The sequence below is a fragment of the Capricornis sumatraensis genome, chromosome 3, assembly GCF_032405125.1.
Source record: "Capricornis sumatraensis isolate serow.1 chromosome 3, serow.2, whole genome shotgun sequence".
In the NCBI taxonomy this organism is placed as follows: Eukaryota; Metazoa; Chordata; class Mammalia; order Artiodactyla; family Bovidae; genus Capricornis; species Capricornis sumatraensis.
Window position 1 is genome coordinate 90887882 of NC_091071.1, and position 23223 is coordinate 90911104.

Genomic DNA, 23223 nt, shown 5'->3' on the forward strand with positions numbered 1-23223 from the left:
GATATGACTGAGTGATTGAACTGAACTGAACTGACAGCTGCTCACTTGGGAGAGGGGCTGCAGCACCATCAATGGCTGAGCAGGACCATTAGTGGTCTCAGTAAACATTGCCTAGTAACAGCAGTAAGGAGTAATGCTGAGCACCAACAGCTGTGTACTAAGGGCTGCCCAAGGCTCAGTTCTATTACAGTATGACTGAGTCAAAAGGAAGTACAGGTCTAAGATGAGCCATTGGTGTAAGGAAATAGAAGCCTGTGGAATAACAGAGCATGAGAGAGAGAGAGAGGAAGCTGATAAATAAAAAAAAAAGAAGAAGAGCTGCAGTAGGAAAACTGTTCTGTGTAATTTTTCTACCCTTCACTAAGGAAGTATACTCTGCAGCTGTGATAAGATGCTCGAAAAGAAGAAACTTACTTTTCTTCGCTACTTAATCTTTAAAGATATCCAGATTTTAAAAAAACAAAGAAGGAAATGAAGAGATAACTAAACATGGCTCAACGTTTACATACAGAAGCAGTTAGTATTATTCTTAGTCCATTTTTAAGCTTCCCATTTTCCAGATAGATAAACCAAAGCATTGAATTTAGTCGACTTGCCAAAATTAAAAATAGCCTGTAGAAATAAATTCATTTCCAATTGGTTTTTTAAAACTAATTTCTCAGGCAGTTCTTTCTCCCCACATCCTGACTGTAAAACTGCTGTTATCTTAGGACAATATGAATGGCTTTTAAGACATCTAACATGAAGGAAACATGACAGAGTTCACTATATAGATGGTCCCTGAACCAAGCTCAACTTTTGAGACATAGTACCAAAGAATCATGCTCAACTCTTTCCACAAACTGTGACTATTAAATAATAATGATACATCCTTTAAAACATTTTATAAAATGTATTCAACCACATACTTTTTAAAAATCAAAAGGGATATATCATAGACATTTTCTCTTAGTACTTTTTTTTTAATCTACATAGTTTGCTATTCTATCAATGTGTCAGAGTTTTCTCAACCACCACATCAGTGGCTTTTATTTAGGTTATAAACAATTTTTCATACTATAAACAATACTATAGTACTATTCCTTGGCTTATCTTCTGCAACTTATATAAGAATTCAGATGAATAAATTCCTAGAGGTGGGATTTCTGAGTTGGAAATCATTATATTTGGGGAGCTTTTTGCAGATACTAGGCCAATTAACATTCTCACCAGAAGTAAACAAGAGGGTCCATTTCCCCATACTCTCACCAATTATCTAGAAAATGGGAAGCTTAAAAGTGAACTAAGGATAATACTAAATATTTCTGTACCAAAAAGTGTTTCAATGACATCTGACAGGAAAGGAAGAAAATGTCTTGATTTTGACTTCATTTGGATTTGCTTGACAAATCAAAGTTGAGAGTCATCTTTTTCTAAGTTTACCTTTTATTCTCCACCTTCTTGTTTAATTGATCTTTCCTGATGCCATTTATTTAAAAAGAGGATAGCAATAATAAAAATTCTCTGTCTTGAGGCTTATAGGTTATATTTGAAAACATTCATCGGACTCTAGAAATTGACAAATATAATTCACCACTGAATATACTATGAATTCCTGCATTTTTCTAACATCTTTGGTTTAGCCCTTCATCAAAGCAGAAATCAGTCTTATTCTATATAATGTTCCCTAGGAGTAAAAAACATTTTAATTTGGCCTGTATTCAGCAAAAATTCAAAACTTTTGATATTATCCAATTTAAAATTTTGACTCACTATATGATTTTCTCTTCAAACAATTTCTGTCTTTCATGAACATAGTTTCAAACCCAAAGAGAGATTAGTTTTATAAATTTATACTTCAAAGGGAGACAAACAAAAAAACAACAGAAGTGCTTCAAGACTGCCATGGAAATTGACATTCCTACCATGCGTCTTAAGGACAACATGTGAGAGCTTTAGTAAAGCCTTTGAAGTTTTAAAATGCATCAAATTAAAAAACCACATCCATTTAGAAAAAAAAAAAAAAGAACTCTTCTGACGTTAATTCTGTCAACATCTCTTGGGGGGAAAATGGCTTTTTTAAAGATATAAACACAGTTGGGGATAAAGATATTTTCTTTAAACAGACTATCTAGAAATCTCACTGTTGGATATTAATGTTAAGATAAAAGTAAAAGCAGATTTCTGCCAGTGGACATAACAGGAGAGTGAGCTACAAAGAAAAAATTTTCCAATTACTAGAAACTGTAGTGTTTACAGAGTATCAACTCTTGAGGATTTGAAGGCAACTTTAAAAGATGGCTAGTTCAACCACTTATCCACCTAAACACTTATATCTTCTCCATGGGAGATTGGTCAAATGTTCATTCACTCAGTGTTTAAATACATTCAATGCTAGAGAATATATTACCTACTGGTGTAGCCCAACTAACCTCTGGGCAGTCAGGATGATTAGTAAGTCCTTCTAAGTATGTCCTTCTGAAATCTGTTTTCTTAGACTTAATATTTAATGATTCTACTTGCCATTGTTGTTTAATTGCTCAGTCATGTCCAACTCTTTTGCGACCTTATAGACTGTAGCTCACCAGGTTCCTCTGTCCATGAAATTTCCCAGGCAATAATACTGGAGTGGGTTGTCATTTTCTTCTGCAGGGGATCTTCCCAATCCAGGGACTGAAACTGCATCTCCTGCATTGGCAGGTGAGTTCTTTACCACTGAGCTACCAGGGAAGCCCAACTCTACTTACAAAATGGCATTAAAGGGGAACTCCGGGCTGGCTAATTCTACATCTATTCCCAACTCCCTCTTCCTTTCACCTTCCACCACCAGTTCAGTTAAGTCACTCAGTTGTGTCTGACTCTTTGTAACTCCATGGGCTGCAGCACACCAGGCTTCCCTGTCTATTACCAACTCCCGGAGCTTGCTCAAACTCATGTCCACTGAGTTCACCTTCCACAATACAGGTGAAAAAACTATAGAACTCGCTTTTTCTGGTCTCCATTGAAGCTAACGATTGCCAGGTGAACTCATCTATAGCTAATGAGACATAAGAAAAGTTTACATGGGGGTTCTGAAAACACTTTTTTCATCCATTCCCACTTCTTTCTGCCCTGAGCATAAACTTAATAAGCTATAAATGCTACTTGCAACCAGGAATCACAAACATTGGCCCTCATACTCCTGTACCACTGAACACTAGCAGCAACCTACCTTCCATGCTGACGGATTTTAACTCAGAGTTTTTGATGCTTACACCTAAAGACAATTCTATTTGGCACACATACCATATGGTCATACTGAAATGTCAAATACTTGCTCCACTTGATAACACCCTGTATATTAACACAGAGAAAATATTTACTTAACTGGTTAAGCCCAGCCAGACTGGATATATTTTCACCTTCAGTTGTTAACAATCTAGAATGTATTTTAATATTATGATAATTTAAAACTACTAGTTAGAATACAGCTAAAAGTAAGAGAACTTAGTAAATGAAAATTAGAGACATTTGAATTCTGATAGACGACCACCGTAAGCATTGTTTCTGGTCAATTCCTTCTCTTTTCTATCTTCTCTTTCTATTCTTACCTTACCTTACCTCCAAGTTCACACTAAATTACGATTTCTAAACTCTGGAAAATCCTGATAGGATGATCCAATTTGCTTTCTCTCTCTTTTTTTCAACTCTATCAGGAATGTTAGTTTTCCACAAATTACTTGCAGCCATAGCTTAATCCCAAAAAGGACTGAATTTCAGCTTTCCCAAGATCATCAAATTTGAGCCTCAAGTTGCAATGTGGTTTAGAGATACTGATCTGCTATAATCTTTTTAGACTAACAGCAAAATGCCCCGGAAGAAATATGTCCCAAATTTGACCCATTTTTCTAGCTTTATTTAATGCATATTACCAATGATACTATAAAATAATGCAAGTAGTCTCTTGCAAGAATTAGAAAATGTCCCCCATAATTCATACCCAACTCAATCCTTTATAAGACTATAATTGTATTATAAAATTTTGATTTTATCAATTCCATTTCTGAATCAGTCACAGGATTGATCATTTATCTCCCATCAACTTCAAAGGAAAATTCTAAGGATGACAGTACACCAGTTAAGAGAATAAACTTTGGCAAAAGTAAGACCTTACTCTTGAATTTGAATCAGTGCCTTATGAACTGACTGATGTGGGGCAAATTACTTAACCTCACTTATACTCATCATCAGTAAAAAGAGAATAATTAAACCTATCTCAGGAGATTCAGGTTCAATCCCTGGGTCAGGAAGATCTCCTGGAGGGGGAAATGGCAACCCACCCCAATATTCTTGCCTAGAAAATTCCATAGAGGAGACTGACAGGCTACAGTCCATGGAGTCACAAAGAGTTGGACACGACTCAGCATCTGAGCACACACATATCTCATAGGTTTATTATGGAGATAAATTTAAGATGTGCATATGGGGGTGTATACCCCACATGTATACATAGTTTAGCATCATCACTAGCACATAAGTGTTCAATAAATGGTTTGCTGTTATTATTCCTTAAAAAATTATTGGTATCCTTTGCTATCCTTTAGACCTCAATCACACTACTCTTTTTTGTTATCCTCATTATTCAACATTCTTTCTTTGGATTTGGTGGAATGATTTTGAATCATGGAATATTTAGCATGAGTATATATTATTTCTGTATTTATATAACTTCATAAAAATCTCTGAACCATTGCCCATCCTTCCAGAGAAATAGAATCTACATGGTTTGGCAAGAGGCTTTAAAAAGACAGCAAGAGTAAACAGGTAGAGATAGAGCCCCTTAATGTTTACAGGTATGCCGAAGTTTGCGTTCTCCCAGGAAAATACCCTAAATCAAGGATTTACGTACAAATAGCTTTTTTTGGGAAATGCTGGGAATAATACTATGAAAGTAAGGAAGGGGGACAAAGAAGGATGCCTTATCAATCCAACTACTGCTGGAGGTGACTTGAGCTATATCTCACTGAGGAAACTCTAGGAGCCATTGCAAAACATACACTTTCAAATTATGACACTTTGAAGGGGCAAGGGAGCTAAGATATTTACCCCCAACTTTACGCCAGGCTTCCCTGTCTTTCACAAACTCCATGAGATGGTGAAGGGCAGGGAAGCCTGGCGTACTCCACTGGGTCACAAAGAGTTGGACACAACTGAACAACAACAACCTGAGATCATCAGCTGAGGACTGCTCCCGGGGGTTGTGAATTCCCTGGTACTTCTGTCCTGCTCATCATGGACCACAGGCATAGCAGCATTCTATAGTGCTGGGGAAAAAGGAGCCAGACAGCAAAATGCAAAGCCTGGGAGACAGAAGGCAGGAGGAGCCCACTGAGTGATCAGAAGGACAGGAGGAAGGGGGCGTTGATGGTGTGCACTTCGGGGCACCAGGCACCAAAACCAGAGGAACAAAAGCTAACACCTCGTCACACCTTGCAACAGGATAAATCCCACGAGTAAAAATGCTACATGAAAGGAACCTGAGAAGGGGAAGCTAAAGGCTGACATTTTTTTTTGTGGGAGGCTAATGCTGGCAACACAAAAGAAAGTTGGACTTTTGGTTTTGTGGGCAAGTATACATCTCAGTTCCAAATGATTTTATTTTGGTGCATTCCTACCAAGAAACTCGTGGTGCCGTAAGTCCTCTTCTTAGCTATATGGGCATAACTGGGCCTCTGGGTACATGTCTTTTATTTGGCTGGCTATTGTATACAGCAGTGGTCCCCAACCCATTTTAGCAGCAGGGACTAGTTTCATGGAAGACAATCTTTCCACAGATGGGGGTGGGGGTGGTTGGGATGGTTTGGGGATGATTCAAGCACACTTTTCTGTTACTATTTCATCAGATTTATAATGAAATAATTATAATGCAGAATCCGACAGGAAGCAGAGCTCAGGTGATAATAAGAGTGATGGGGAGCAGCTGTAAACACAGACGAAGCTTCACTCACTAGCCAGGTACCCACTGCCCACTGTGCAGCCTGGTTCCTAATACACCACAGACCAATACTGGTGGATAGCCCAGGGATTGGGGACCCCTGGTATCGAGCATATAGTACTTCCCAAAAGACTTCCAACCAAATTTTCCAGAGTCTCAAAAGAGGAGGCCATTTTGGAACTCCCCTTGAGAAGCAATCCTCCTTCTCTGAGGGAAATCCCAATAGTTCTAACCTCCACAAGTCCTTTAGGGAAACGTGGCCCACTGGCATGGCATTTTCTGCATCTTCCTGGTCTGCAACACAGAATCTGTTGGGTGCTGTCCTGCTCTATAGTGGAAACCCTGAGAGAGGCCTGGGGCCATGAGGGCTGAGGTCCAGAGTCAAGGTGGAAGCTGACCTAAACTTGTGAGAGAGCTTGCAGCACCTTCCTTCTCCTTTCCTGACTTCTGCAAACATGCTTTAAGCACCTACTTTCTTCTCACATCTTTGCCAGAGTTTCAGTGGCTACTAAGCAAGCCAGGAGCTGAAACCCCTCTTAGAAGATCTGTCAATCAGCCCATCTGTGCTAAGGAGGTCCAAGCCCTAGATTTGATTCTCACATCTGGACTGCAATTCATTTTCCAGTGCTTGAATGCCACAATCTATCTGCAACCTACCCCTGCTCCATTACTGACCAGCTTATCTTGGGGGTGGGTACTGGTGAAACCTCTGTGGGGTCCTTCTCAGACACAAGGGATTATCATGAGAGGCACTTGTGAAACATTTGCAAAGAGCTATTTGATAGCTTTTGTTGGGCTTCTGGGAAGTATGATTATACTTAGGGAATTTTAAGAACTTATTAGGACATTTTCATGTATGAATTATGCTTTGCTTTATACAGAAAACTTTTCCTTAGGAGTCATAATAATGACTCTACCAACCTTCCATTTTTTATAACCCCTTTGAATGTGATATGTTGGAATAAAGGTATCTCTGTAGGGGGCAATTCTCACTTTTAAAAAAATGTCTGCTAATCAATGTTAAGTTATCCTTATAGTTAAGTGTAAAATAAAAACATGTTTAAAAGGCTACGTGAAATTAACCTGGGGACATGCTGAAAAGAAAATCAATTAACCAATATGTTCTAGATCCTTCCCTAAACCATACGATTTCTTTATTTTTTATAGTGGGACTTTTCATCAGATTTATGAATGAATACCTTTTGGAAATATAACTGAATCTTTATCTCTTTGGGGTATCATTATCCTTGAAATATGATAAAGCTGAGAACGGTTTCACCAACAGAAACTCAATTCTACATTGTCCATACTAATGAAGGAAAATACTGCATGCGTTTTTGAACACACAAACAACATGAAAAAATCATTTATAGGAATTTCCAAATGAAGACACAGAAACAAGGTAAAGAGGAAGAGAAGGAATAAGTTAGGATGCTCAACTTTGCCTTCATTATGTCAAGGAAACTAGTGCTATTCTAAGAAGGCAAAGACAGTCCCTTCTCAGGGCCTTATTTGACTCACACTGCTTTCTAGATTTACACTGTTAGTATAATGGGAAATTCCAAGTAGGTAGAATACAGCAAACTTTTTAAAAAATACATTTCAGCAAGCCTTTACCTTTCACTTTACCATAACCTCCAAAACTCCCTCTTATTCATAACCCTGCCTCAATTTAATCCTTCCTGTATTCAGTCTGGTCTCTAAAGACCTGTGATTTGAACTCCCATTCAACATTTTGTCCACCCAACCAAACCATTTTACTTGCTATTCCAGAAAACTACTCACTCCATAATTCCACTCTCAAATAGCTTCTCACGTTTTCTCTTTATCCAAATCCCGTAAAAGCCATTCATATGACAACCTCTTCACAAATAAGCTATCATATTTATTACTTATAAGCAGGAGTACACTGGTAAATGTTTACTAATTGGCTCTCTCTAGAAGAGAGGGCGGAGAAGGCGATGGCACCCCACTCCAGTACTCTTGCCTGGAAAATCCCATGGACAGAGGAGCCTGGTGGGCTGCAGCCCATGGGGTCGCTAAGAGTCGGACACGACTGAGTGACTTCCCTTTTACTTTACACTTTCATGCACTGGAGAAGGCAATGGCAACCCACTCCAGTGTTCTTGCCTGGAGAATCCCAGGGACGGGGGAGCCTGGTGGGCTGCCGTCTGTGGGGTCGCACAGAGTCGGACATGACTGAAGCGACTTAGCAGCAGCAGCAGCAGCAGCAGCAGCAGCAGAGAGGGAGACACTTGATTTATAGTGTTTGCCAATTTCTGTGGCATAAATTCTCCTACCATGACCAATTTCAAAACTTGGAGCTGGAAAGGTGCCCACAATCAGCTCTTGAGAGCTGACAAGAGCTGGCTCCAGCACATTCATTTATTTAATCAGATTAGCTGGCCAAATCTGCACCACTTTGCAACAGTGCAGCAAGGTATTGTAGTTTCTTTTTAAGAGGTGAGAAACTGTTGTAGAAGCAGCACTGAGAAGAAACAAAACTGGGTTCGTTTGGCTCTGGTCTTCCCAGGTGGCACTAGTGGTAAAGAATCTGCCTGCCAATGTAGCAGACAGAAGGTTCAATCCCTGGGTTGGAAAGATCCCCTGAAGGAGGGCATAGCAGTACACTCCAGTACTCTTGCCTGGAGAACCCTATGGACAGCTACAGTCCATAGGGTCACAAAGAGTCGGACAGCGCTGAAGGGGCTTGGCACACAGGCACACACGGGTTCGGGCTCTAGCTCTGCCATTATTTAACTAGATGACACTAAAGGCACTTAACCACCCTGGGTCTCAGTTTTCTTTTCTATAACATAACAAGCACACCCTAAATAAGCCCCTCCCACTAACTATGATTCTATTCAGTCCTTCATATGATCATGTCTTTTATCCCTTACCTCAACTGAAATAACTTGAGCATAAGCTATACCATAACATATATCTTCAATCCACCAAGCACAGTGCCTTGCCTTTAACTGGTGCTTCATAAATAGTTTAAGAATAACTGATTTTCTTAGGTAACACTGGCGGTAGCCTGGGTGTGTGATAAGATAATGGAAAAGAATGAGTTATGAGAAGTACTAGCACAAGGAGGCAAGATTCAAGTGATTAATTTGAGGAATAATTTTCTCTATGAATATATATATTTTCCAGGCTGGCAATGGATGGATGGGAAGGGCCATATTTAGTTGCCCACCATGTCTACTCCTTCCGTCCCCTTTAGGGGCCACCTGAAACAAGCACCAAGCTGTCCTCATTTGACAGTGCCTCTTAGTAGAAAACTCCACTCTCCACCATCATTTTTGTACCCTCAATATCACACTAATCCAGGTTTTTAGCATTTTTTGCCATTATCATTTCCCCCTATCATATATGGGCTTCCCTAGTGGCTCAGAGGTAAAAATTCCGCCTGCCAACCCAAGAGGCATAGGTTAGATCATTGGGTTGGGAATATCCCAGAGAAGGGAATGTCAACCCACTCTAGCACTCTTGCCTGGAAAATCCCATGGACAGAGAAGCCTGGTGGGCTAAAGTTCATGGGATTGCAAAAGAGTCAGTTACAACTTCGCAACTAAACAACAACAACTGTCATATATCTCTGCCAGATTTATCTCAGAGAAAATAGTATCTTTTGCCAATTTCTTTCCATTTATCTCATAATATTACTTGTGAGCATAAAGAACTTGAACAATGGATGATTAGAGCACTATTATTAATACCTACATAGCAAAGTATATGTATTAAAGTAAAATCGACATTCAACAAAATGGTAAATGGGATCGTTCTATCATAAGCTTTGTCCAAGACTCCAAAGTTATGACATAATAATGAGATAAGAAGAGCCCAGTGCAGAACTGCTAAGACTACAGAACCACTTCTGTCAGCATCTCCAACCAATAAAAGTCTTTGAGTTGGAAGAACTGGAGAAAAATCCTTTGCTGAGTTATATACATGGCTGCTCCAGGGAAGAAAGACAACTTTTTTGCTTTAAGTAGAGTGAGAGTAAATTCAAGGGGATTCTTGGAGAGTTTGACAAGTATCTCTCAGAGTTAAAGGGAGTTTAAGCGTTGGCATAAGAAGGTGTGGCTAGACTGGCCTGAAGAAGCCATGAAGAGAAAAAGAGAAGGCTCAAGTTTTCTGTAGACTAGATGTGAGCCACACAAGATGGGGCAAACCAACAGCCATCTTGAAAACACTGCCTAGAACATCCAGGTGAATCAAGAGGTGGGCAGTCACCAGAAGTCTAGGAACAGAGGTCAGAGTGTCAAAATCACATGCCTGAGGCATCACTTAACTCACAGGAATTAGCTGCAGTTGAGAGTTCCAGAGGGGGGTCACCCTAAAATACTCCACGAGAGAGTCATCTCTGAATATCTGGGAAGTCAAATCTGAATCCATCAGTAGGATCTCTCCTGATTCATCCTAATCACACTCTCTCTCTCTCTCTCCCCCCACCCCACCTCACCCTCTCTCTTCCCCCAACCATCTCCCTCCTTTTTCCCACACTTCCAGTTCTTGGTTGGGTTCTTGCTTGGGGTAGGAGAAAACTTAAAGAGGACAAGAACTTCATATTATTAGATTATAATAAACTGTATTCTTTGAAGTTTTAGAGTTGTTGCAAGACTATTACTTATCAGACAGTACCTTATAAAGTTAGAGTTCTCAAAATTTCATCTAAGAACTGAAGGAAAAGCTATTTAACAGAATGTGTAAAAGAAACAGTGAGAAAAAAAATAATGTTGCTTTAGGTGGTTTCTTTCTAGAAAGTTCACTATTTTAATATAAAAGTGGCAGACTTAAAGGAAAAAAGGAGCCTCCAACTCTTAAGCTCTTGAATGTTTCCAAAGGCACTCTACAACACCTGGAGGCACTGGCTCGCCTGCTTCTAACCGAGCTATAAGCACCTACTTTCCAAGAAAAGCAAAAGCTTCTCAAGTGTTTTGTTCCTCTATCCTGTCAAATTACTAGTAGTAAATCTGTTTTTCCTACTGTTTTTAATTGCAAGTATACAATGTATTTCTAATCCCCTATAAGTCCGCTAGTCGTAGGATTTCAAACACTACTTATAACATTCCTTAAAGTCCAAAATCAATGCTTGGTACCCAACCCATTTGGAGACTGTTTTCCTGCAGGATGTGCATACTCCAGCAGGGACTGTCCACGTAAGAGTAAGAGTAAAATCTTTATTGAAAACAGTAACTTCTATGTAGAGCTTCTACATGGTTCTCAAGTCTCTCAAAGGATGAGGAAGTTTTCTCTGAAGGTCTGGCATGGGAATAAGGGAAACTCAATATTCTTTCTATATTAATTTGTCACGGTGTGTATAGTCACATACTCCACATAGAAATGGCACAAGTAGAGACGTCCAGGCTGACTGTCTCCTGGGCTCCCTTCATACCACAAGTTGACAGAGTTAATAAAGATATACTCTAAGAATTATGAACCTGCCCATTATTTTTCTGGGAATAGCAGCCAAAGCCAATAGCAAAAAAATGACCCAATGCTGCCAGGATGGCAAGCATTCTTGACTACATTTCATGCCAATTACTTCTTCTCACATGACAAGTAGGGATTAATTCCCAATCCCTGACCTATATTTCACATATTTGGGTTTCAGACCAAAAGAAACACTTTCTATCATAAAAACGCTACGACAGTCTGCCACATGATGAGGAAACCCCATGGGCTCCCAGCCAACAAGACTGAGTCTGCAAAACTTGTTTAGAGTAGAAAGATGAGGTAGGGGAAAAAGAGGATAACTGTCCTCCATTTTTGAGAGGTCTTATTTATCTCAGTATCCTACACATTCAGAGTGGGAGAATGAAATGATGGAAATAGTAACCCAGTATCTACTTATCTCCATGATATCTCAAGCAGCAGCAGACCTTAGCTGCTTCCCCTCCTTCAAGTACATACTAACCATTTAAGTAAAACCTCCAGAAAAAGATCTCATACCTGCCTAAAATATTCCAAAGAAATAGAACTGGAACAGAGAAAACTCCAGACAAAAACCTTATAGAGTGTGGCTTCTGTGAATAAGATATCTTGGCCAAAGGCACTTACCATAGCTGAGCAAGGATTTGAGTTTGATGGTAAATACCCACTAACTGGTTTCCCGGGAGCCTTAAAAAGTAATATCCTAAAGCATCCAGCATCTTCCCAGGGGCAGCTTTTTCAAGGGAAGAGTCTAATTCTGAGAAGATTCCCAGCATATTAAACTGAAGGAAATGCAATGAAGATACAGTCCTAACCCTCTAAAGCAGACCCCAAATGCAGAAAGTCGGATCACAAATCATTCTCAGATTATGGCCAAGTTCTAGATGGATATCAAGACCCAAAAAGATTAGTTTAATTCTCCAAGGTAAAAAGTCAAGACATAGGGTTTTAAATGAAATTATTTTTGCCTCACAACCATATGAAGTACTTAAACAGTAAGTCAGGGTCAAACCCCATTGTTTCAAACTTCAAAATCTTTTCTGGGCCTAACGAGAGAAGCATGAGGGATGGGACAGGAGACATGCTGTATTTTTATTCAAAGATTCAATATCTTTCTGTACTCCCTCGATTTGCTTATTCATCCACTCGGAGATACGTACTGAATAATTACTTTATTCCGAGTACTATGCAAATTATTAGGGTTGGAATTGTGAACAAGATAAGAGAGAGGACAGTTGTATTTTCCACAATTTTGAACCAAAGTCTAGGGTCTGCCCTCTGATATATTTGATTGATCAACCTTTGTGAAAAACAAGACTTCTCATCTTGGCTCTGCTACTAACCTAATGTGGAATCTAAAACAAGTCATAAATACCTTTGGCCTTCAATTTGCCATCTGTAAAATGGAGACAATGGCACCTGTTTTAACACTCACTATATACGGAGTTAAGACATCAAGTTTTATAAAGCACTACATACATAAATCATTACAAACACTAGAAAACACCTGTAGTGAAAATAGTTGTCAAGAGTTAGCATTCTACTTGTTAACCAAATTCAAGTCTAACAATAAACACCTGCTGTCTGAAATGAGAGCCAAAACAGAGAAGTGGTGATTGTAAAACATTTTCACTCTGCATCTTGAGGAACATATGATACTGAATTCTGCACAAGGTTAGAAGCTAGAACATACTGTTTTGCAGTTTTATTTGAATTAATCACAAACTATGTAAGGAAAAAACACACATATTTTTCACCTAATACATTTTGGAATTATAGAAAAATAAGAGAAGTATGACAAACAGGATTTTTATACGTGAATAGGATTTTCTTTAATGAACAAATACATTTATTTCAATGACTCCAGGGAAAGAAGTTAGAGGAATAGCCCAAGATGTATATCTTTGGTGTATTTTTTTCTTTCCTGCTCTCTACCTCCTCTCTTCACCAAAGGAAAGGAGCCAAGAATTGTGAGCAGGAGGTTTTTACATTCTCTCATAATTCAAATATATATATTTTTTGAAAAGGGGGCAGGTACATCTCAAGTTTTGATCCAGAATGCTCACTTTCAGCTCCAGAGAGGATGATAAAAGGCAAATAAATATACAGTGGACAAACAATGGTAGTCACATAGACAAAATTTTTTCTACATCTAATACATAAATGAGCCTGAATATTCTGAGTGGCTTTACTCTCTTCGTGGGCTTCCCAGGTGGTTCAGTGGTAAAGAATCGGCTTGCCAATGCAAGAGACATGGGTTTGATCCTTGGTCTGGGAAAATCCCCTGGAGAGGTAAATGGCAAACCACTCCAGTATTCTTGCCTGGAAAAATCCCATTGACAGAGGAGCCTGGCAAGATACAGTCCATAGGGTTTCAAACAGTCAGACATGACTTAGCGCCTGAACAACAACTGTTAGGTAGAAAATATATTTTTAACAGAGGGAATATGAAAAAAATAACACAGATGGGTCTACTGGGCTCCTTACAGCAGCAAGTGCCTCAGGGTTCTTATTTTTAGACAAAGAGGACAATGCATTTAAACCCATTGTCAAGGCAAACACACAAACCTGCCTCTGTGGGAAGAGTCAGTCACTGAATGTGTAAGCACAAGAAGCATGGGGAACTCACGGCAGCTCATCACGATCGGCTGCTCTGTCTGCAGGTCCAGGCACACACATGGGAATGCCGTGAGCCTTTAGCAAACACACAACTTTCCTCGCCACCTTTGGTGTGGTGGGACAGACTTCACCCAAGAGCATACTTCCCATCAAGCAGAAGGTTATCTTGACATGGTGCGACTGATCACCTAGTTATTGTAGGCGTGGCAGGGTAGCTTCAATGAGTAAACATTCTAACACACTCTCCTTTAAGGAAAACATAGACAGGTAGTGAGGGAAAGTCCCTTATAAGCTTAAATACTTAATAATTTCATGGGGCAAAAGTTTAATACCAGTTCCTTGCTGGCAGAAGTAAGAGAAGGGCAGAAAGAGCCCCTGAGAAGCAATGGGAAAACCACACACCAAAAAAAAAAAAAAAATCAGAAATTTGCCCATTTGTTGTTATTATTCAGTTGCTAAGCTGTGGCCAACTTTTGCAACCCCATGGACTATAGCACACCAGGCTTCCCTGTCCTTGACTATCTCCCAGAGTTTGCTCATGTCCACTGAGTCGGTGATGCTATCTAACCATCTCAACCCCTGATGCCCTCTTCTCCTCTGGCCTTCAGTCTTCCCCAGAATTTGCCCATTATAGAATGCAATTCTACACACTGGCAGAAGAGCTACAGAGGAATAAGTTTTCAGTACAGATTTCCAAAAATTAACAGTATCACTATGAAGACACCATAGAAACACAAGGAGGAAAATATATGACAGCTGGACCATCACCAACTCATAGAAAATGTCTTATAGAAACATCAGCATAAGGAGAAAATAGATCTTAACCCAAAACCATCTGATGGCTGAACTCTAGCTGCCTTGTAAACAGGATCTTTGTCTTTACTTTTCTCCCAGCAGCTGACTGCAATTTTGGTAGTTTAAATGAGCTGGAGTTTTTCTACAGATGAAACCTATGTATTTGATGTTTGCATTTCTGAAATCTTTCTTTAGCCATATAAGGCTCTGGTGGACCCAAGTACAAATAATAAGACACACACATGCACACACTAAACAGTGATATATACTTCCCATATCCAGATCTTGGGAGTGGGAACATAGTCTTTGATAATATAAAGTATAATCCTTCTTAAGGACAATTTGGGAGGGGGCAGTTATAAATATGGCAAAAGTTTGCAAAAATATATTTTTCAGTTGGTATTTCAGCTAGACAACAAGGGAAGTTAAGTTTGATTTACCTGCACTAGATTTTAAATCTGTTGAATTCACCAGTTTACCCCGAACCCAGAAGAGTGCATGACACATAGTAGGCACTGGGAACATTTTTGTTAAACAAACAGTTATCAGCAAACCCACTGTCTAACTGAAGTTTTTTCCTAATCATTTGTATTTGTTGTTGTTCAGTCTTTAAAATCGTGTTCGACACCACGGACTGTAGCCTGCCAGCCTCCTCTTTCCATGGGGTTTTTTAGGCAAGAATACTGGAATGGGTTGCCATTTCCTTCTCCAGGGGATCTTCCAATCCAGGGATTAAACTGGAATTTCCTGCCTTGGCAGGTGATTCTTAACTGCTCAGCCACCAGGGAAGCCCAATCATTTGTATAAACTACTTCCTGTTGTAATATTGTTAGTTGTGATCTAATATAGAAAGAGCACTTAGATTTCACAAGTGTTAGGATTTCACACCCTTCTCTTCCCCAGCAGCAGCCAGGCTTCAGTCAATAATTGCATAGCGAAATTTCAAGCCCTCATGTTTTAAGCTAACAAATAAAAGCAGCAGGATAAGAAGAAAATTTATTAAGTATTATTTGAAGAATACTTAAAGGATTGCCTGAAAGTAATTTTCTTTCACCATTTTACCACTGGTGTGATCTGAAATTGCCATTATCAATGTACTTATCGGGCTCAAAGCACTCAAACGCTCTGGTAAAACACAAGTGTGTCACAGACATAACCTGAATTTTCTCACACTTTAAATGAAGTTCTATTTAAAAGAATAATTTAAATGTTGCCGGCTTGTATACCCACTCATGATAGACAGGCCCTCAGGTCTTCAGCAACTCTCTCATCGCTCCAACCCACCCCCTGAAAACTTCTGTTCAGTGTTTCTGGGTCCTCAGAGGTCCTCTCAGACCTGTTCCTAAAGAGTCCTATTCCCCCCAGCTCCTGCAGTGACCTTGGCTGAGTTCACCCCCATTCCTGCAAGTACCTCAGTCCCTAACAGAGCCATCCAGAAACCAGATCTGTGCCAGGGATGGTATCACAGCAAAGAACCTCACACTTCCATTTTGATCCCAGGAGACTTCTACAAACTTCTCTCTTTCTCCCTCTCTAATTTCTCTTCAAATCTTAGTTGTACCATGTGTCCTCTCCACACAGCTCACATATGCTTCCAGCAAGCCTGGAGGACAGCTCCAGGTGACCAAATCCATGGTGCACTCTGACCAGCCCATCCTGACAGCCAAGGCTCTTTGCTAAGAACCCATCCAGCCTATCTCCTTCTCCTAAGACATTCCTCAGTGTTCATGCAAACGCGCTCCTGGCAAGCACAAGAAGCACTGCCAGACAAGCCTGAATTTCAATCTCACTTGAGACCACAGCCACACATGAAAAAAAAGAAGTAATAAATATTAAAACAGTAACATCAATAAACATCTTCATGAAAAGTTAGATTGCTTTTTCCTATCTTTATTGAGATTTAATTGACAAATGGAAAAAATATATATATATTTAATGTGATGATTTGATACACATAAACACTGTGAGATGATTACCACAATCAAGCTAATTAACACATTCACATCCTCACGTAACTTATTTGTGTGTGTGTGTGTGTGTGTGTGTGTGTGTATGTATGTATGTCGGTATGATGAGAACACTTAACATCTACTCTCAGACAATTTCAATTGTGCAATACAGTATCATTAATTATAGTCATCACGCTATATATTAGATCCCCCGAACTTACTCATCTTACAACCAAAAGGTTGTTATAAGATGACCATTTCGCCAACATCTTCCCATTCCCCCCGCTCTCTGGCAACCACCATTCTAGTCTCTGCTTCTGTGAGTTGGATTTTTTTTAATTCCATATATAAGTGAGATGATATAGTATTTAGCATTCTGTGTCTGACTCATTTTCACTAAGCATAATGTCCTCCAGATTCTGAGACCAGCTTATCCTGCAACAGACAGCAGATCTCTGAAATACAGGACAAATAAGATTTGATGAAAGGGGCAAAAGGTAAAGAGACACAAAGGCTCAAAATTTGAGAAGTTGGGGGTCCTGCTGAGAGAGAAAAAAATCCCAGGAGTGGGGTGTCTTTGGAGCCAATGACCATGGGTAGCCTGAGGATATCAGGGACACCGAGGTGCAAGGAGCTAAAATGGGAATGGAGGGACACTACAGATAAACAGTATCAGGTCTCAGAGTTCCTGAGAGTCAGTCTTAGAAACAAATCTTTTTTAATAAAATTCCATGCAAACATTTATTTCACATATTTTTTTTTATCACTTTTCCTTGTAACTGGCATGGTTCCATTTCTGTATCCAGTCATAACATGAGTCTACATGACACCAACATCCAGCCAATTCAGCCATAATCAAAACTCCAGTTAACCAGCCAGCTGCTTTCTGTACATGACGCCAAGCAATCAACTGGACTAACTTCTTCCCTGGAATAATGGACAAGATCAGATGTTTTAGCATAACATAAATGTTAAGTGCCAACTGGAAACAGGAGTGTTAGCTGTCATTTTACATAAAATCTTAAAATGATCCACCTTGTCCTTTTCTCATGACTAGGACACAAACCTAACAAAGATCTAAGATACTCACATACAAACACATGTACACACACAGGCTGAAAATGCGAAGGAGTAAATGCGAAGGAGCATGTGTGTTACAGAATGAGTCAGAGGAATGGGGGGGAGTGAACCATTTCACACAATCTCAATTTTCAAACCCTTATTAAACGGGCCCATTTCCTGCCACTTTGTGCTCTTCCCTGTCCTGCTCTGCTCTCCATCTCAGGGTTCCACTTTTCCAGGCACGGGTTTTTTTGTTTTATTTTGCTATTGAGTTGTAGGAGTTCCTTATATATTTTGGAAGTTTAACCCCTAATTTTTATATGGTTTGCAAATATTTTCTTCCATCCCACAAGCTGCCTTTTCACTCTGTTGATTGTATCCTTTGCTGTGCAAAAACTTCTTAGACTTTTGTAGTTCCATTTGTCTATTTTCTGCTTTTGTTCCCTGTGTTTTTGGTGTCTTGTCCAAACAAATCATCGCCAAAGCCAATGTCATGAAGCTTTCCCCTTGCATTGTCTTCTAGTTTTACAGGTTCAAATATTTAATTCATTTTGAGTTTATTTTTATATATGGTGTAAGATAAGTCTAACTTCATCCTTTTTCATGTGAATATCCAATTTAGTCAATATCATGTGTAGAAGAGACTATCCTTTCCTCACTGTATATACTTGGCACCCTTGTTGAAAATTAGTTGAACATATATGCATGGATTTATTTCTGGGCTCTCTACTCTGTTCCACTGATCTATATGTCTATCTTTATGGGAGTACCATGCTGTGTTTAATTACTGAAACTTGGTATTATATTTTGAAATTCAGGAAGTGTGATGCCTCCAGCTTTGTTCTTCTTCCTCAAGATTGATTTGGCTATTCTGGATCCTAAGTGATTCCATATGGATCTTAAAATTGTTTTATATATATATCTGCAAAAAAATGTCATTCAGATTTGATAGAATTGGCATTAAATCTGTACATTGCTTTGCAAAGCATGAACATTTCAACAATACTAAGTCCTCCAAATCATGCTCACAGGATATCTTTCTATTTGTGTCTTTTTAAATTTCTTTCATCAGTATTTTATAGTAGTGAGTGTATAAGTCTTTCACCTCCCTAATTAAGTTTATCCCTAAGTATTTTATTCTTCTAGTTGGTATTGCAAAGGGACTATTTTCTTAATTTCCTTTTCAAGCAGTTTGCTGTTAGTGTATAGAAATTCAACTTCTTTTTATATGTTTATTTTGTTTCTTGACACTTTATTGAATGTGTCTATCAGTTCTACCAGTTTCTCTAATGCAGTCTTTAGAATTTTATATATATATATGATCATGTCACTTGCAAACAGGGACAATATAATTTGTTCCTTTCTGATTTTTGACGTTGTTGTCTTTCAGTCATTAAGTCATTTCCAACTCTTTGTGACTCCATGGACTGTAGCCTACCAGATTCCTCTGTCCATGGGATTTCCCAGGCAAGAATACTGAAGTGGGTTGCCATTTCCTTCTCCAGGGGATCTTCCTGACCAAAGATCAAACCCGTATCCACCTGCATTGGCTTCTTTACCATCACCTTTCTGATTTAGATGCTGTTTATTTTTCTTAACTGATTGCCCTTGCTATGACTTCCAGTACTTTGTTGAATAGAAGTGGTGAGAGTGGGCACCCTTGCTTTGTTCATAGTTTCAGGGGAAAAACTTTCAGCTATTTACTATTGAATGCCATGTTAGCTGTGGGCTTTTCATATATGGCCTTTTTTATGATGAGGTGATTTCCTTTTATTCCTTGTTTGTTGAGAGTTGTTTTTTTTAATCATGAAGAGATGCTGAACTTGAGCAAACATTTTCTGCATCTATTGATATCATCATGAGACTTTTACCTTTTATTCTGTTTGCACAGTATTTCACATTAATTGACTTTAGTAAGTCGAAATACTCTTCCATCCTAGAAATAAATTCCACTTGATCATGAGGTTTGAGCTTTTAATTTGCTTTTGAATTCATATAGGTAGTATTTAGTTGAGGATTTTTCTATATTCATTAGAAGTATAAGTCTGTACTTTTTCTTTTTTTTAATTAATTTATTTTAATTGGAGGCTACTTTACAATATTGTATTGGTTTTGCCATACATTTGCCAACATGAATCCTCCATGGGTGTACACGTGTTCCCAATCCTGAACCCCTCTCCCACCTCCTTCCCCATACCATCCCTCTGGGTCATCCCAGTGCACCAGCCCCAAGCATCCTGTATCGTGCATCAAACCTAGACTTGCGATTTGTTTCTTATATGATATTATACATGTTTCAATGCCATTCTCCCAAATCATCCCACCCTCTCCCTCTCCCACAGAGTCCAAAAGACTGTTCTATACATCTGTGTCTCATTTGCTGTCTCACATACAGGGTTATTGTTACCATCTTTCTAAATTCCATATATATGCGTTAGTATACTGTATTGGTGTTCTTCTTTCTGGCTTACTTCACTCTGTATAATCGGCTCCAGTTTCATCCACCTCATTAGAACTGATTCAAATATATTCTTTTTAATGGCTGAGTAATACTCCACTGTGTGTATGTACCACAGCTTTCTTATCCATTCATCTGCTGATGGACATCTAGGTTGTTTCCATGTCCTGGCTATTATAAATAGTGCTGCGATGAACATTAGGGTACACATGTCTCTTTCAATTCTGGTTTCCTCAGTGTGTATGCCCAGCAGTGGGATTGCTGGGTCATAAGGCAGTTCTATTTCCAGTTTTTTTAGGAATCTCCACACTGTTCTACATAGTGGCTGTACTAGTTTGCATTCCCACCAACAGTGTAAGAGGGTTCCCTTTTCTCCACACCCTCTCCAGCATTTATTGCTTGTAGACTTTTGGACTGCAGCCATTCTGACTGGTGTGAAATGGTACCTCATTGTGGTTTTGATTTGCATTTCTCTGATAATGAGTGATGTTGAGCATCTTTTCATGTGTTTGTTAGCCATCTGTATGTCTTCTTTGGAGAAATGTCTATTTAGTTCTTTGGCCCATTTTTGGATTGGGTCATTTATTTTTCTGGAATTGAGCTGCAGGAGTTGGTTGTATATTTTTGAGATTAGTTGTTTGTCAGTTGCTTCATTTGCTATTATTTTCTCCCATTCAGAAGGCTGTCTTTTCACCTTGCTTATAGTTTCCTTTGTTGTGCAGAAGCTTTTAATTTTAATTAGGTCCCATCTGTTTATTTTTGCTTTTATTTCCAATATTCTGGGAGGTGGGTCATAGAGGATCCTGCTGTGATATATGTCAGAGAGTGTTTTGCCTATGTTCTCCTCTAGGAGTTTTATAGTTTCTGATCTTACGTTTAGATCTATAACTCATTTTGAGTTTATTTTTGTGAATGGTGTTAGAAAGTGTTCTAGTTTCATTCTTTTACAAGTGGTTGACCAGTTTTCCCAGCACCACTTGTTAAAGAGATTGTCTTTAATCTGTTGTATATTCTTGCCCCCTTTGTCGAAGATAAGGTGTCCGTAGGTGTGTGGATTTATCTTTGGGCTTTCTATTTTGTTCCATTGATCTATATTTCTGTCTTTGTGCCAGTACCATACTGTCTTGATGACTGTGGCTTTGTAGTAGATTCCTCCAGTTCCATGCTTCTTTCTCAAGATTGCTTTGGCTATTTGAGGTTTTTTGTATTTCCATACAAATTGTGAAATTATTTGTTCTAGCTTGATAGGGATTGCATTGAATCTATAGATTGCTTTGGGTAGCATACTCATTTTCACTATATTGATTCTTCCGATCCATGAACATGGTATATTTCTCCATCTATTAGTGTCCTCTTTGTAGATGACATGATCCTCTACATAGAAAACCCTAAAGATTTCACCAGAAAATTACTAAAGCTAATCAATGAATATAGTAAATTTGCAGGATATATAATCAACACACAGAAATCCCTTGCATTTCTATACACTAATAATGAGAAAATAGAAAAAGAAATTAAGGAAACAATTCCATTCACCATTGCAACGAAAAAAATAAAATACTTAGGAATATATTTACCTAAAGGAACTAAAGACCTATATACAGAAAACTATAAAACACTGGTGAAAGAAGTCTGTAGTTTTTCAATGATGTCTTTATCTGACTTTGGTAGCAGAGTAATGCTGGTCTCACAAAGTAATTATTCCCTTCCTTTCAATTTCTGGAAGAATTTTAAAAGGTATAAATTCTTCTTCAAATATGTGGTAGAATTCACCAGTGAAGCCACCAGGTCCTAAGCTTTTCTTGGTTGGGAGGTTTTTGACTATTGATTCAATCTCCATATTCATTATTGATCTGTTCAGACTTGTATTTCTTCATGATTCAGTCTTGGTAAGATGTATGTTTCCAGGAATTTATCTGTTTCTTCTAGGTTGTTCAGTTTGTTGGTGTTCACAATAGTCTCTTCAGATTTTTATTTCTGTGACATCAGTTGTAATGTATCCTCTTTCATTTCCAATTTTACTTGTCTTCTTTTTTCCTTAGTCTCTAAATCAATTTTGTTTTTCTTTAAAACACAGAATTTTCTTATTTTCAATAATTTTATATTGCTTTTCTATTATGTATTCTATTTCTGCTTGAGTCTTTATCATTTCTTTCTTCCTGCTAATTTCGGGATTAGTTTTTTTTTTTTTTTTTTTTTGCAAGTTCCTTGAGATGTAAAGTAGTTTATTTGAGATATTTATTTTTTAATGTAAGCATTTATTACTAATAACTTCCCTTAGTACTGATTTTGCTGCATCTCATAGGCTTTAGTGTGCTATATTTTCATCAGTCTCAAGGTATTTCCTAATTTCCCTTTTGATTTTTTCCTTTGACCCACTGGTGGTGATCCAGGAATATGTTGTTTAATTTCATTTGTGGATTTTCCAGTTTTTATCTGTTACTGATTTCTAGTTTTATTCCACTGTGGTCAGAAAAGGTATGTAATATGATTTTAATCTTCTTAAATTCATTAAGACCTGTTTTGTAACCTAACATGAAATATCCTGGAGAATGTTCCATGTATGCTTAAGGGGAATGTATATTCTGCTACCGCTGGGTAAAAATGTTCTCCAGGTGTTGATCAGTTCCATTTGGTTTATGCTGTTATTCAAATCTGCTGTTTCACTGCTTCCCTGATTTTATTTGTCTATCTGTGTTCTCTTGGGTATTATTAAGCTTCTTTAAGATGATTATTTTTAATTCTTTGTCAGATAATTTATAGATTTCCGTTTCTTTGGAATTGGTTATTGGAGTTTTAGTATTTCCTTTGTTGCTGTCATGTTTGCCTGATTCTTATGATCCATGTAGCTTAGTGTTGGCGTCTATGCATTTGAAGGAGCAAACTCTCTTCCAGTCTTTATAGGCTGGTTTTAGTAGATAAAGACCTTCTTCTGTTGGGTCCCTGGG